The sequence below is a fragment of the Lathyrus oleraceus genome, chromosome 7, assembly GCF_024323335.1.
Source record: "Lathyrus oleraceus cultivar Zhongwan6 chromosome 7, CAAS_Psat_ZW6_1.0, whole genome shotgun sequence".
Lineage (NCBI taxonomy): Eukaryota > Viridiplantae > Streptophyta > Magnoliopsida > Fabales > Fabaceae > Lathyrus > Lathyrus oleraceus.
Genome location: NC_066585.1, coordinates 31,849,584 through 31,864,136, shown reverse-complemented (window position 1 = coordinate 31,864,136; position 14,553 = coordinate 31,849,584). Strand labels below are relative to the sequence as shown.

At 36.8% G+C, this 14,553-nt stretch overlaps 2 long non-coding RNA genes across 2 annotated transcripts; both read left to right on the top strand.

The window, feature by feature from the left end:
• The first annotated feature begins 7,647 nt into the window (after nucleotides 1-7,647).
• Nucleotides 7,648-9,186, top strand: LOC127107374 (uncharacterized). The gene is made up of 2 exons (XR_007795709.1): nucleotides 7,648-7,812; nucleotides 8,896-9,186. It is a non-coding gene; the product is annotated as an uncharacterized LOC127107374 (long non-coding RNA).
• A 3,032-nt stretch (nucleotides 9,187-12,218) lies between these two features.
• LOC127107373 (uncharacterized) lies at nucleotides 12,219-14,348 on the top strand. The gene is made up of 2 exons (XR_007795708.1): nucleotides 12,219-12,979; nucleotides 14,063-14,348. It is a non-coding gene; the product is annotated as an uncharacterized LOC127107373 (long non-coding RNA).
• The last annotated feature ends 205 nt before the right edge of the window (nucleotides 14,349-14,553 follow it).

The window sequence follows — 14,553 nt, the reverse complement described above, 5'->3', positions numbered from 1 at the left end:
ATGGATGGATCAAAACAATCCATTATCCATTAACAATCCACTAAAAGTTTTTTAAAAATATCCAATCCAATACATCCATTAAGAATAAAAATCCATCCAATCCATCAATTATCATATTTTTAATGGATGAATATCCATCCATCCATTTTTTTTTCCTTGAAATTTATTTTTTTAAAATTTATTTTTACTTTTTTTTAATAAAATAATATCAATTTTTTTTTGAGAAAAAATATATTTTAAAAAAAATATATATATTTTTGTATTTTTAAAAAAAATAATTTAAAAATAAATTTTTTTATATTCGTAAAAAAAAAAAATTAAAAAATAATTTTTTTATATTCGTAAAAAAACAATATCAGTTTTCTAATTTAAAATTAAGATTTTTTTTTTAAATTTTTGGAAAAAAATCGATTTTTTGTATTTTAAAAAAAAAATGATTTTTTCGAAAAAAAATTGATTTATTTTCAAAAAAAAAAACTGATTTTTTTTCGAAAAAAAAAATTATTTTTTATTTTTTATAAAAAAATTTAATATTTAAATTTTTTTAAAAAAAAAAAATTAGATAAAAAAATCCATTGGATCATTAAAATGTGTTGGATGGATTGGATCAATCCATGCTTATAAATGGATGGATTGGATCAATCCATTAACTTAATTTTTTATGTAATGGATGGATTGGATGGATTTTTTGATGGATGGATTGGATGGATTTTCTCTTAATGGATCCAATTGCCACCCCTAAAAATAATACATAAATTTTCATAGTCTTCACCGACAGTCATACTCCACCATAAAGAGTATAGTCACTTGAAGTTACACCACTCCAAAAAATTTCACATTGACTTCACCGACAATCATAGTTTAAAAACTATCATACTCTTTCATGAAGAATATATTTCACTTGAAGATAAACCACTTCAAGAATTTCAAATTGGCATCATTGGCAATCATATACTTTATCATGAAGAATAAATTTCACTTGAAGTTAAACCAGTCTAAGAATTTCCACATTGTCTTCACCGAAAATCATAGTTTTTAAAAATTATCATACTCCGCCTAAAGAAGAGTATACTTCACTTGAAGTTAAACCACTTCAAGAATTTTCACATTGTCTTCACTGATAATCATAGTTTTAAAAAACTATCATACTCCACCTAAAGAAGAGCATACTTCACTCGTAGCTAAATCACTTCAAGAATTTTCACATGTCGAAAACCAGGTTGGAACTTTAAGGTACAACTTCCTTGTTGGCAGGAAGCTCTTCACCACCGGCATAATCTTGCACCTTGTGTAACCTTGATTGTATCAACACGTCTTTGACTTGAACCTTCCACAAGTGAAAAAAAATTCTCCGATCAATTTTCTCTAGGCCAAACTGCATAGCGGAATTTGTGATTGCAACTCAATAACTCTTTCACAACACTACCCTTCTTTCTGATATGGACAATCAAACAAAACTGTAACCATAAAACATACTAAGAACACTTATCTTTGGATCGAATTAAAATCTCTAATACCAGTTGTTGGAAGAAAAAACGAAGCATAGAGAAAAAAGAGGAACACAATCACAACACAAGAACATAATGTGGAAACTCCAAAACCGAAGCAAAAACCACGGTCGTTATTAATAGACATCCAGATAATAGCAATATGTGAAAATTGGTACAACACATAATATACCCTAAACTAACCCAGGATCCTAGTACACCACACCCTTCAAAACAAATATTTAACTATATCTCACAACACTCTAATACAAGAGTATAAGAGAACAAATAAAGTCAAATACAAGCTTAAAATGATTTTGACTGGTGCATCTTGGAATAAAGAACTTGAATCCTATATATAGCCTTGGACTCCCTCTTCCTTCATAAAACTAAGTGATGTGGGACTTCTTCAACATGTATATTTTCAACCAACCCGAACAGTTAGTCAGTTTGCATCCTAACTACACTTCTAAAAAAGGATTCATTTGAATGGACACAAGAAGCTCAGTCCTCTTTTGGGTCTTTAAAGACATCTATGTCTGAAGCTCTAGTGTTAGCCCTACCTAATTTTACAGAGACTTTTATAATAGAAACATTGTGTCAAGGTTGGGTATGAGAGTAATGCTCATCCAAAATAATCACCACATTTGCTACTCTGGTAAGCATTTCCTCCCTAGAATGTTAACAACCTTTATATATGTTCTAAATTGTGTGTAATTACTTCAACAGTCAAGAAATAACGAACATGCTTATTGAGTAACAATTTTACCAAATATAATGACCAAAGGAGCTTGATAGAACTCGTGACTTAATTGACTTAGCTACCATGACAAAAAATTTACTTAACAAAACTACTGGGTTAGTCTTGTGAAATAATGTAGAAACCTAGGGCTCGAAACAAAGTGGCATATGCATTATCTAGTGCCCAATGCTTGATACTCTCTGTTTCTCACTTTTAGTTCCTATAGAAATTCAAGAAACAATTGACTAAGATTATGAGCTCCAACAACTTATGGGAAAAATACTTTCCAATCCAGAGGCACATAAAGGTTTTCAAGTACTTAATGGAGTGAAAGGGGAGACTAAAATTCCTGGGTCAAGTGAGTGGATGTTTGCAAGCCTAAGAAGCTTGGGGGCCTTGGGGTTCATGACCTTCGGTTGGTTAACTTAATCCTTTTGGGTAAGTGGAGGTGGCGTCTTATTTTTGGGGCTTCTAGTATTTTATGTTATATTCTTAGGGCCATGTATGGGGCACCCCCTATGTATTCCATCTTGGGTGGGAGAGTCATTTTACTTCGACAGGTTTTGTCTTGGTGGAGAGGGATATACCTTCTTTGAGGTAAATCTATCGATACTAATGAGTGGTTTAGGGATGGTGTAAGACCCCAATTTTGACCCTAAGATCCCTCATGCTATCTCATTATATGCATTGGCTTTGGGATCACACCTTGGCATCTTAGTTACCCCTCATTCATTAGGTTTGCATTGGGAGAGATCACCAAGCCCTTTTGATTATATCATACTTTATTTTTAATTATTTACTAACCAAAATGCCAAAAATATGTCTATGTATAACTTTGTTTCTTTTGTAGGTAGTGTGTCCATCCACCAATGCATCATCAAGCTCACAATTAGGATTTGAGACCCTCAGTGCAAGGAGATCAATAAAGTAATGGTTCACATTGGTTATAGACATCATATATGGATCCCCATGATTTTCATTTATCATTTTGATGAATAAATCACCAAGAGTTTGAAGCTTGTTTGTCTTGGAAGCCCTAATTCATCTGGGTATCTTGTGTGGCTTCCTCGACAAGTTTCTTCAACATTTGATCAAATATATCAAGGGATACTCCATATTACATCATCTTATGCATATATTATCCTCATGAGTCCAAAATATCAAGAAAACTTCAAGTTTGCAAGTTGGTTCAAGGTGGTTGACCAAAGAAAGTCAACTGGTCAAAACTGAGGTTCCCTAGACCCTATCTTCTACAATGTTTGTCATATTAAAATGATTCCAAAATAAAATTTACTCCTTATGAAATTAAAAAAAACTTTCATGTTGAGGTCAAGAGCTAGGTTTGCTTGGAAAGTCATTTTTTTATGGTGAAAAATTATAGGTTATTTTGTTTGTGCCTTAGTTAGGAGGTCAACTTTCAAGGACCATAACTTGCTCAATTTTATGATATGAAAGCCATCCAAGTTTCATGATAAATTCCAAGATGTCCTATCCAACTTTTATTCTTTTATAAACTTCAAATTCAACTTTCAAAGGCATGTTCCAAGAGGAAACATTATAGGTCATTTTGGACCATTACCATTGAACAAGCAATTTTCCTCAACTTCTAAAATGTATAACTCCTTCATGTCAAATCCAAATGAGGTCAAATTTGTGATCATATTGAGTAGGATTGAAAGAGATATAACTTTGATGAATTAATGTTTTCCATTTTAAGCTCATAGAAAGAGTTATTTAAGGTGGAAGAAGTGAACATTTGACTTGGGACTTAGAAAATTTTCAATTATGTTTGATTTCCAAAACTTCTACCTCAAAATTCATCATAATACAAGCTTCAAATGGAAAAGTGTTCAACATGAAAGTTATTCTCCTTGATCTCACCTTTCCAAAAAGTCTAAAATAACTTCATTTGGATAAGGTTTGAATGACGTGCGCATGGTTATCCTTCATGGTTCCATTTGGATGAATCTCATGACCACTTCTCAATTTCAATTGCATGGCTTCATGTCACACTTTCAGCATCACTCATGATCATATTTGGACCTTTTGACATCATTTCATGTGCCTATCACATGCCCATGCAATAATGAATATGAGAATTTTTATTTTTGGCATTTGAATGGAAGTGTGTGGAAATCAATTGTCAAGCCTATAAATACATTGCCTCATGCTCAGAATTATGGACACATTGCCCAAGCTTTGCTCCTGTAACCTTCCCATCACCGTTAGAGGATAAACTTGAAAGTTGTCAATTGAAAATCGAGTTTCAATTTCACTTCTGTTTTGAAGTTGAAACTCCAAGACTCTAAGCCATTTGAGCTCTCAATTCACCTCCTACAATCAGGTGGAAGCAAGCCCAAGCAAATTGAGATCCAAATCAAGCTTCATCACTGTAAACAAGATTTGATTTTTGGTTGGCTGAAGTCCTACCAATATAGACAACAAGATTGAGCTGCTTTAAGGTTAAATCGAAGCAACTCAGATCATGAACCTCAAATTTCAAATCCATGTATCTTTCAATATACTTGGAATTGGAAGAAATGGAGGTCAGATTCGTGCTCCTGAGCATTTTTCCTTCAAAAACATGTACTCAATTTTCATTTTTCATTTGGTTGAGGGTGGACCAGTCCGGTGAGGTCCACCGGAGAAGATGACCAGAGCTAGGGCTCTGGTGGTGTGTTGGCATGACCTGAACCATCTGATCTCACATCCACGTTTTAATCCTGGCCCTTATTTTGCTTGACTCATGTTACTACGCGTTTGACTCAGATGTTTGGTACACTCTAGCGTGTGGCCATCAGATCTGCCACCTCAATTAATGAGGGAGATCCGATGACCCTTGTTTTTCTGAATTTCTTTTTATTTTCTGATTTTTCATTTAATCCTTTTATTTTGTTTAATTCATATTAATTTCATTTTTAATCCAAAAAATATGGGACTTTCATTAAAAATCTTTAAATATTTTTCTCTTCCATATTCTGAATTAAAATTGTTTTTTTTGATTAATTTTGGTATTTTTCATGAATTAAATGTTTTTGTGCATATTTTTAATTGTTTAAAATACTTCTGGCTTTTTAAAAATTGTGAAAGTTTTTGTCTAAGGTTCTTTGACCTTGTTTGACCTAGGATAAATCCCTTGACCATTTATTTGGTGTTTTGAAGGGATTTTAGGTTTTGACCAAATTAAAATGCATTTTAATTCATTTTTTAATTGATTAAATGTTTTAAAATTATGTTGAGCCATTTTTATGGTTTTGTAATGTGTGACTTTCTGTTTGGGCCTTGGTCAAGGTTGATTTAACTTTTGTTGGATCAAAACCATTGGATTTAGGGGATTGGTGTAATGTACATTTCATCTCCCAAAATGAATGGATGGTTTTTATTTGATGGAATTCCTCCCATGATCAATTTATGTTTCTATCTCCCTCTCCCTTTTCATCTTCATCCCTATTCTTTCCTATTCCCTCATTTGACCAATGAAATCTCTAATGTCTGAAGGCTAATTGATTCATCAATGACCTTGTGTCAGATGAATCAATACAAGTATGACTGAGATATGTCTCCCCCTTTGACTTTTCTTTTAGTGCATGGTATTGTAGCAGTGTATTCGTCACCATTGGATATATTAACTAAATCCAAGGTAAATCATACAAAGTCGAGACGCCAGCGCACTTCTATTTATCCAAAGGAATGGTTAGAAAGCGAACAAAAACCTATAAAGTTTTACAAACAAAACTAGTAAAAGAGGGTCAGAGATCTGGGTAAGGGGGTTGGTTATGCAATGGGAAGGTGTTAGGCACCCAATGCATCCTAGGTACTCCTAGGGAGCCCTTTTCACGCTTGTTGCAAAGGTTATTGTTATGAAATTATTTTGTGCAAACATGATTGAAGAGATGAGAAAAGAATATACAAGTTTATTTACATTTTGTGTTTGGATGGATGAACCCATTGCCTACGTACCTTCTCATGAAAGATAAGGATCAAAACCCCGTAGTTCGGGTAAAAGATTTCAAAACAAGTGAGTGGATTGATTGGTCCAAAATCCTTAAGGTCTTTTGTTATCAAAGGGAGAAAACTCGACCTGAAAAACCACAAGTCTACCATGTGAGGATAGCTTCGAAATGCTAGTGAAGGATTATGCCCTATAATAAGCATGGAAGACTTATTGTCCAACCACTAAGGACATAGGTGAGTATTATATCTACCACAAAGATAACTCAAACCTAATAGCTAAAGGTTATGAAAAATTTGATTAAGAAGTGGACATTGGAACCACAAAGAAACACATTTGAGTGGGTTAGATTAACCAATTAGAAGTATGTACAAAGATGGTCAAAGTTGACTTAAAGATTCAATTCAAGATGAGTATTGTGAAAAGAGAGTTTGAAAATCAAAAGCCTAAGGCTTAGGTTTCTAATGTTGAAAACAAGTCAAATGTTTGCACAAAAGTTTTTGGTTTGGGTTAGGGATGAAGAAATGATCAAGGTTAAGCATGCAAGAGGTGGGGGATAAAGGAATGCAAACACAAGTAGGGTTGCTCTCTTGAGATCATATGGATGATCCAAGTAAGTCCCATCCTTTGGAATAAAGCAACACAAGGTATAAACAATAAGCAAGTCTCATAAGAAAACCACAGAAAGAGGAAACAGAATGCCAATCAATGAACTTACATCCAACTCCAAACAACAAAACAGGAAACAGAATACCAATAGATGGACTTATATCTAACTCCTCAAAACAAACAGGAAACAGAATGCCAATAGATGGACTTATATCTAACTCCTCAAAACAAACAGGAAACAGAATGCCAATAGATGGACTTATATCTAACTCCTCAAAACAAACAAATGAGCAAAAGCAAACACATGCAAAGTAATCAAGCAAACAATGCATCACACACTATATACAAACAAGAGGCTCAATCAAATAGGTGGGCTTTAGTCAAGAGGGGTCATATCAACCTCGACAAACAAGCCAAACTGTATCAGGTAATCTATGAGCTCTTAACCACCAACATTGAGAGTTAGGGTGAAGCTGATCAAGTATGGAAATGAGGATGAGACCTCATGCTCTTAACCCTGGCCTGGGTGAGCTTATGACAAAGAAAGTGTGGGGATCCAGAATGTGGGATCCTATTCCACTTGACAGACTCTAAACAAGATCTTGGGTGCTTATTCAAAAGCATCACCACGTAGTGCGAGCATAATGAAAGACTCACTGAATAACAGGGGATTGATTGCTAATCCCTTCTGTAACACCCCGATTAAAATAAGAGAATTATTTAATTGAGTTAATAGTATTTTATTAATTTAATTAAATAAAGTTGAATTATTGGATTATTATTATTATTATTATTATTATAGATATTATTTATTTTAATAATAATTAAATAAATAATATAATTGGAATATGAAGAGTGGAAGGGTAAAAGTGGAATTGGGTAAAAGAGGCCAAAGGAGATAACTGAAGGTTTTCATTTTCACGTATTTTGCCTCAGAGTCAGAAAAGGGAGAAGCGCTGAAGAGAAAGAGAAGGAAGAGGAAAAGACCAAAGATTGCTCAGAGCTTCCTTCAATCCAAAGAGGTAAGGGGTCTGAACCTTATTAAACGATAATATGCGAGCAATTACATGATATAGGATTGGGTTGTTGATAAATTTGGGGAATTTAGGGAGATTGAGAAAGTTTGGGGTTTTGAGGGAAATTGTCCGATCTGTGAGTATGGTGGCGTTATATACATTGTAATCGAAGTATGTTGTGTATGTATGATTGTTAAATGTTGATATTGGGTTGTAGGCTTAGAAGCCGCGCGTCCACTGTTTCTGCGCTTAAAATCTTGTTTATGCACATAACAGCCAAATGACGTTCGCCATTATGCCTTTGGCGCTCGCCATTTGGGCCTTTTTTCAGAATAAGAGCGTTTAACGCTAAATGGCGTTCACCATTAGCCTAACGGCGTTCGCCATATCAGTTTGACAGACAGTTTTCAGAATAAGAGCGTTTAACGCTAAATGGCGTTCACCATTAGCCTAACGGCGTTCGCCATATCAGTTTGATAGACAGTTTTCAGAATAGGAGCGTTTAACGCTAATGGCGTTCACCATTAGCCTAACGGCGTTCGCCATATCAGTTTGACGGACAGCTTTCGCGTTTTAAACTCCCAGATGTGATATCGTTGTAATGTTGTTGTTGTTTTGTTGAGTTGTATGTCATGCTATTAATGAAGATGATAACATGACTATATGATGTTGTTGTTGCTATGTTGATTATGATGCATGTTTGATGTGCATGCATTCATGAAAGGCCGATGCCTAGTGACGAACGGACTGAGTTCCAATGATGTTGTTGACTCCGGGCTTGTTGAGAGGCTTGGTTCCTTATGGGGAACTCAGATTCTATGGTGGTGAATCTGGGAGTAGTGATCCTGTAGTGGTCACAAAATGGGTATACCGAGTCGTGTTGAGTCATGCATGGGTGTGTGCATTGCAATTGATGTGTTGTTTTGTTGATATTCATGAGTTTGTGGATTATAATGATGATTGTGATGATCCGTGTTGACATATGTGCAAATTATTCATATTATATTCTGTCGTTATATTATTGTTTAATAATGTAATTCTCACCCCTTCTGCATGTGTTTATGTTCATCTATGATGAGCAATGTGCAGATAATGAGGAGTAGCTTTTGTTGAGGTGAAGAATAAGTGTAGAGTTATTCTACAGAGTCAAGTCAATGCTCTGGTCATGTGACACCGGGGTTATGGGATTCAATAGAGATTATATTATTATTTAAGTTGTGTATGAAGACTAAATTATTGATATGTTTTGTTGAAACATTTTTATAAATCGTTAATTGTGTTGTTGTCCGCTGCGAGGTTTTATTAAAATAAATGAAATATTTTTATGTTGTAAAGTGATGAGTGTTAAGTTGAATGAAATGTAAACTCTTCTACATGTTATACTCTGATAAATTCTTTAAATATGTCGTTTGGGTAGAAGGGTGTTACATTAGTGGTATCAGAGCATGGTCAGTCCAGTCGAGTCATAATGTGATGTTTTCCCTGTTGGTCGATTAGTGTAAATGACACTGTCGATATTTAACGGTGGTGGTTGTGTTGTGCATAGTATGGCTGGAGAAAATGACCGTGCGATTGCTGAGGCTTTGGCTGCTATGGCGCAGGCTATGCAGGCGCAGCAGAATCCGCCGGTCGACGAGTTTAAGAATTTGGGAAGGTTTCTGAAGAATAACCCTCCTACATTCAAAGGGCGCTATGATCCAGATGGTGCTCAGATTTGGCTGAGGGAAATTGAGAAGATTTTCCGGGTGATGACGTGTACTGAAGCACAGAAGGTGCAGTTTGGTACGCATATGTTATCTGAAGAGGCTGAAAACTGGTGGGATAACACTCGCCAGAGAATTGAAGTACCAGGTGCTGAGATGACTTGGGGAAAGGTTCAAGACGGTCTTTCTGGAGAAATATTTTCCTGCTGATGTGCGATGTAAGAAGGAGATGGAATTTCTAGAACTGAAGCAGGGTAACATGTCTGTTGCTGATTACGCTTCGAAGTTTGAGGAGCTGGTGCAGTATTGTCCTCATTATAATGATGCTGATGCTGAGGAATCCAAGTGTGTCAAGTTTGAGAACGGGTTGCGTCCCGAGATCAAACAAGGCATTGGTTACCAGGAGATTCGTAGGTTTCCTACACTGGTTAATAAGTGCAGGATATTTGATGAAGATAGTAAGGCTAGGACTGCTCATTACAAGAGTCTTAGTGAGAAGAAGAATAAGGATCGTGGTAGTCCTTATGCATCTCCGAATGGTAAAGGTAAGCAGAAAGTAGTAGATGAGAAGAAGCCAAGTGGGGGAGGATCTCCCATAGCTGGTAAATGTTTCAAGTGTGGCGAGCCAGGCCACCGTGCTGATAGCTGTACCAAGAAAGTGCTGAGATGTTTCCGATGCGGTCAGGCTGGTCATAGAGTTACTGAATGTAAGGATGCTGGTCCGACATGTTTTAATTGTGGCGAGAAAGGCCATATCAGTTCGCAGTGCTCGAAACCGAAGAAGGCGGCTACTGCAGCTCATACTACTGGTAGGGTGTTTGCCCTGAGTGGGGCTGAAGCTCCTAAAGAAATTATATGCAAAGTTATCTAAATGTGAGTTCTGGTTGAAGGAAGTGAGTTTCCTTGGCCATGTGATTTCGAGTGGTGGGATCTCTGTTGATCCTGCTAAAGTTGATGCTGTGTTACAGTGGGAGACTCCGAAGTCTGCTACTGAGATACGCAGTTTTCTGGGGTTAGCTGGTTATTATCGCAGATTTATTGAAGGCTTCTCTAAGTTGGCATTGCCGTTGACGCAGTTGACTAAGAAGGGTCAAGTGTATGTGTGGGATGCAGCTTGCGAAGCGAGTTTTGTTGAGTTGAAGAGGCGGTTGACCAGTGCTCCAGTGTTGATCTTGCCTAATCCTGGTGAGTCCTTCGTTGTTTATTGTGATGCTTCTTTGATGGGTCTTGGTGGTGTTTTGATGCAGAATGGTAAAGTTGTAGCTTATGCTTCTAGACAGTTGAGAGTTCATGAGAGGAATTATCCTACGCATGATCTAGAGCTTGCAGCTGTTGTATTTGTGTTGAAAATGTGGAGGCATTATCTGTATGGTTCCAGATTCGAAGTGTTCAGTGATCACAAGAGTCTGAAGTATCTGTTTGATCAGAAAGAGTTAAATATGAGGCAGAGAAGGTGGTTAGAATTACTGAAGGATTTTGACTTCGAATTGAGTTATCACCCCGGTAAGGCTAATGTAGTTGCAGATGCGCTGAGTAGAAAGTCTCTACATATGTCTATGATGATGGTTCGGGAGCTTGAGTTAATTGAACAGTTCCGTGATATGAGTTTGGGTTGTGAAGTTTCCGCTGATAGTGTAAAATTGGGTATGCTGAAGTTGACTAGTGGAATTCTGGAAGATATTCGGAATGGTCAGCAAGTTGATGTCGCTCTAGTTGATCATATTACTATGGTTAACCAGGGTAATGGTGGTAATTTTGAGATTGATGAGAATGGCATCCTGCGATTTAAAGGTAGAGTTTGTGTTCCCGAGGTGTCTGAATTGAAAAAGAGTATTCTTGAAGAGGGCCATAGGAGTGGATTGAGTATCCATCCAGGTGCAACTAAAATGTATCAAGATTTGAAGAAGTTGTTTTGGTGGGCGGGTATGAAAAGAGATGTTGCTAAGTTTGTGTATGCCTGTTTGACTTGTCAGAAGTCAAAGATTGAACATCAGAAACCGACAGGTATGATGCAACCTTTGAAGATTCCTGAATGGAAGTGGGATAGCATTTCCATGGATTTTGTGACGGGACTGCCGAGGACGGTGAAAGGTAATGATTCTATTTGGGTGATTGTGGATCGATTGACTAAGTCGGCGCATTTCTTGCCGATGAAGATTAATCACTCTTTAGAGAAGTTGGCAGAGTTGTATATTGAGGAGATAGTGAGGCTGCATGGTATTCCATCCAGTATTGTGTCTGATAGAGATCCCAGATTTACTTCTAGATTTTGGGAAAGTTTGCAGAAAGCGTTGGGGACTAAGTTGAGGTTGAGTTCAGCTTATCATCCTCAGACTGACGGTCAGACTGAAAGAACTATCCAATCCTTGGAGGATTTGTTGAGAGCTTGTGTGTTGGAGCAGAGTGGTTCTTGGGATAGTTATTTGCCGTTGGTGGAGTTTACTTATAATAATAGTTTTCATGCTAGTATCGGTATGGCTCCATATGAAGCATTGTATGGTAGGAGGTGTAGAACTCCATTGTGTTGGTATGAGTCAGGTGAGAGTGTTGTACTCGGACCTGAGATTGTGCAGCAGACGACTGAAAAGGTTAAGATGATTCAGGAGAAGATGAAGATTTCTCAGAGTCGTCAGAAGAGTTATCATGATAAGAGGAGAAAAGCACTTGAGTTCCAAGAGGGAGATCATGTGTTCTTGAGAGTTACTCCGACGACAGGTGTGGGTAGAGCTTTAAAGTCTAAAAAGCTTACTCCGAGGTTTGTGGGTCCGTATCAGATTTTGAAGAGGGTTGGGGAAGTGGCGTATCGGATAGCTTTACCGCCGTCGCTTTCTAATCTGCATGACGTGTTTCATGTATCTCAGTTAAGAAAGTATATTGCGGATCCGTCGCATGTTGTTCAGTTGGATGATATCCAGGTGAGGGATAATTTGACCGTTGAGGTGTTGCCAATTCGGATAGATGACCGAGAAGAGAAGACCCTGAGAGGTAAGAAAATTGCTCTAGTGAAAGTTGTTTGGGGAGGTCCAGCTGGTGAGAGCTTGACTTGGGAGCGTGAAGATCAGATGAAGGAGTCGTATCCGGCTCTATTTGCTTGAGGTATGTTTTCGAGGACGAAAACTTCTAAAGTGGGGGAGAGTTGTAACACCCCGATTAAAATAAGAGAATTATTTAATTGAGTTAATAGTATTTTATTAATTTAATTAAATAAAGTTGAATTATTGGATTATTATTATTATTATTATTATTATAGATATTATTTATTTTAATAATAATTAAATAAATAATATAATTGGAATATGAAGAGTGGAAGGGTAAAAGTGGAATTGGGTAAAAGAGGCCAAAGGAGATAACTGAAGGTTTTCATTTTCACGTATTTTGCCTCAGAGTCAGAAAAGGGAGAAGCGCTGAAGAGAAAGAGAAGGAAGAGGAAAAGACCAAAGATTGCTCAGAGCTTCCTTCAATCCAAAGAGGTAAGGGGTCTGAACCTTATTAAACGATAATATGCGAGCAATTACATGATATAGGATTGGGTTGTTGATAAATTTGGGGAATTTAGGGAGATTGAGAAAGTTTGGGGTTTTGAGGGAAATTGTCCGATCTGTGAGTATGGTGGCGTTATATACATTGTAATCGAAGTATGTTGTGTATGTATGATTGTTAAATGTTGATATTGGGTTGTAGGCTTAGAAGCCGCGCGTCCACTGTTTCTGCGCTTAAAATCTTGTTTATGCACATAACAGCCAAATGACGTTCGCCATTATGCCTTTGGCGCTCGCCATTTGGGCCTTTTTTCAGAATAAGAGCGTTTAACGCTAAATGGCGTTCACCATTAGCCTAACGGCGTTCGCCATATCAGTTTGACAGACAGTTTTCAGAATAAGAGCGTTTAACGCTAAATGGCGTTCACCATTAGCCTAACGGCGTTCGCCATATCAGTTTGATAGACAGTTTTCAGAATAGGAGCGTTTAACGCTAATGGCGTTCACCATTAGCCTAACGGCGTTCGCCATATCAGTTTGACGGACAGCTTTCGCGTTTTAAACTCCCAGATGTGATATCGTTGTAATGTTGTTGTTGTTTTGTTGAGTTGTATGTCATGCTATTAATGAAGATGATAACATGACTATATGATGTTGTTGTTGCTATGTTGATTATGATGCATGTTTGATGTGCATGCATTCATGAAAGGCCGATGCCTAGTGACGAACGGACTGAGTTCCAATGATGTTGTTGACTCCGGGCTTGTTGAGAGGCTTGGTTCCTTATGGGGAACTCAGATTCTATGGTGGTGAATCTGGGAGTAGTGATCCTGTAGTGGTCACAAAATGGGTATACCGAGTCGTGTTGAGTCATGCATGGGTGTGTGCATTGCAATTGATGTGTTGTTTTGTTGATATTCATGAGTTTGTGGATTATAATGATGATTGTGATGATCCGTGTTGACATATGTGCAAATTATTCATATTATATTCTGTCGTTATATTATTGTTTAATAATGTAATTCTCACCCCTTCTGCATGTGTTTATGTTCATCTATGATGAGCAATGTGCAGATAATGAGGAGTAGCTTTTGTTGAGGTGAAGAATAAGTGTAGAGTTATTCTACAGAGTCAAGTCAATGCTCTGGTCATGTGACACCGGGGTTATGGGATTCAATAGAGATTATATTATTATTTAAGTTGTGTATGAAGACTAAATTATTGATATGTTTTGTTGAAACATTTTTATAAATCGTTAATTGTGTTGTTGTCCGCTGCGAGGTTTTATTAAAATAAATGAAATATTTTTATGTTGTAAAGTGATGAGTGTTAAGTTGAATGAAATGTAAACTCTTCTACATGTTATACTCTGATAAATTCTTTAAATATGTCGTTTGGGTAGAAGGGTGTTACACCTTCTATCTGTCAATTGCCTCTTCACTTAGGAGGACTTATCAAGTAACATGCCTCATTTAGAGGTCTTTGGCACAAATGTAAACAATCACAAACAGAGCCTCATAAGGAGGACTTCAGCCAAAATGCCTGCCAAAAAGGTGGCAGGACTT